The following is a 2,338-nucleotide window of genomic DNA, read 5'->3' as shown; positions in this document are numbered from 1 at the left end:
GTGTGTGTGTGTGTGTGTGTGTGTGTGTGTGTGTGTGTGTGTGTGTTTGGGCTCTGTAGTCCAGCACATTGGATTTGAATAGAAAAGTGCTGAATTCCAGCTTCAATGTAAGGGTGTTTATAGCCACATCAAATAGAGAGTGGAGGAAGTTTTAGGAGCAGAAAGCAGTTGGACGAGTTAACACAAATGTAGATATATTCATCTTAGTTCATTGATTTGCATTTATACTTTGTGAGCAAGTTTACTCTGAGATACATCAGTACACTCTGCAGCTCTGCAGCCATTAGGCACTTTTCACCTTCAGGATACATCCACACTACTACTTTGTTTTCATTTTCAAACTGGATTTTTAAAACAAAAATTTCTCCCTCCCCACAAGCATGTTAGCTCCATTTGGTTCTGAAACTTTCACATCTGCAAACGGCTAGGCTGAAATGATGTAATCACTCAACCTCCATCAGTTTATCCTTGGGATTGGCAGCTGCTATGGGTGGTGGGGTCAGTAATTGTCGCCACTTTGACAAAGCAGACTTTCTTACAGTCACATATTTCAAACTGTAGACACGGCAGGCTGTATTCAGAGTTCAGTTGAGAATGTGTGCTATAGACACACAAATATTGCCCAAAACTGATAAACAACTTACACAAAGACAGCAACACTTTTTAAAATGAAATGACTGTGAGTATCTGTCATCGCCATCATCCCCAAACCAGTGGAGACAGACATGGGGAGGGGGAGAGTGCGGTGGAAAGGAAAATGTGAGAGGAGACCATGTGCTGCGTCACACACCAGCGAGAAGCCGCACATGACATGCCCGCAACTATGAATTTTGTTTTTCTGGGTTGCTAGGCACTAATTTTAGCCTATGCAGACTGCTCCATGATTAATACATGATGGAGGGAGGGGCTGAATTAAATTTTCATATCTTACACAAAAAACACACACCAAGCCCATATTTTTGAATTTCGCAATCTCGGCAAAGCCTACTTTCCTTTGTGTCTTTAACGAAAGTAGACGCTGCTAACACACAAATCGCATCCTTATTTGCAGATGGTGAGGGATAGATCTAACTGAGACGTTCTCCAAGAAGAAAGGTCGTTGATAACAAGAGTGTTACATGAAAGCTTAATATGTGTGCAAATATCTGTGTGTGTCAGTAGGGTGGCAGTGGCAGATGGCAGAAAGACGACACCAGAGCTTCTTGGGCGAGAGACAGGCCAAGCAATCACACACACAAAGGGAGAGTTGAAAGTGTAAGAGTGTTCTGCATCTTGCCTCTGTTGCACTTGTTAATGGCCAACAACCCTATTTTTTATTTTGCTCTGTGGCCCCCTTAAAACATTCGCAAGGACTTGCGTCACGGTAAACACAGACAAAGAAAACGTTGACAGAAAGAAATTGTAGATGTGCATGCAAATGTGTGAGTGTGATACGTGTATATTTAAGTGTACAGGGTTCGTATCTCATGGAAACCAGGCAGGTTTATAGGTTGTCCACCCTGAGGAAGACAGGTCAAGGGCTCTCTGCTCTAACACACAGTGATGAGAGAAAATCTCCATAGCAACCACAACAAACAAATATGTAGAGAGAGAGAGAGAGAGAGAGAGAGAGAGAGAGAGAGAGAGACCTGTGTACAGGGACGGAACAATGCTCTTTTATATCTTTTTTTCCTGCTTACAAGGTGGAAAATTAATGCTGAATGGCCCTCCTGGAGTAGCCTAGTTGAGAGGTTAAAATTGTTAATGAGATCAGGCTAACATAAAACAGCAGTGGCAACACGTTCTGTCAGTTTTTCTTCATTCGTTTCAGCCATATTAGCCATTCATTAGGGCTGATAGCCTGAATTAACATCCTGATATGCTGTCCCCACCTTTCACATGCTTATTTGAATCTTGGGACTGAGTGGCATTCATACCAAGTACCGGCCTAATTGTCAGCAATTCTCATAATCAATTCATGTTTTGAATCAAGCATAACTTCCACACATTTAATAGTTTCAGATGTGAGGAATTGCTGAGTTTTTTCAGTTCATTGTTAATTTGAATATCTTTGGGTTTTGGAAGGTTCATAGACCAAAACAAGCAATCTAAAGAAATCACCTGGAAGCCTGAGAAACTGAGAAGGGTATTTTTCGTTCTATTTTCATACGACATTTTACAGAAGTAATGCTCAATCTGAAAATAATTGACAAATTGATGGATCGGAAATCAGCTCTTCTTCACCAATAGGTCTGGAGATCAAAGCTGGTCGCTTAAAATTTCCGGGCAAATTTGGGGCATTTTAGGCATTAATTATACAGGACAGCTGAAGATGTGAAGAGAGAAAGGGGGGGGGGGG

General features: G+C 41.6%; 1 protein-coding gene across 3 annotated transcripts in view; it reads right to left on the bottom strand.

Annotated features, from left to right (window-relative positions):
• hdac4 (histone deacetylase 4) overlaps nt 1-2,338 on the bottom strand; it is a gene marked incomplete in the record, with an annotated part of 176,687 nt that overhangs the window by 104,378 nt on the left and 69,971 nt on the right.

The sequence above is a fragment of the Etheostoma spectabile genome, chromosome 4 (genome assembly GCF_008692095.1).
Source record: "Etheostoma spectabile isolate EspeVRDwgs_2016 chromosome 4, UIUC_Espe_1.0, whole genome shotgun sequence".
Classification (NCBI taxonomy): Eukaryota; Metazoa; Chordata; class Actinopteri; order Perciformes; family Percidae; genus Etheostoma; species Etheostoma spectabile.
This window is presented reverse-complemented; position numbering and strand designations above follow the sequence as displayed.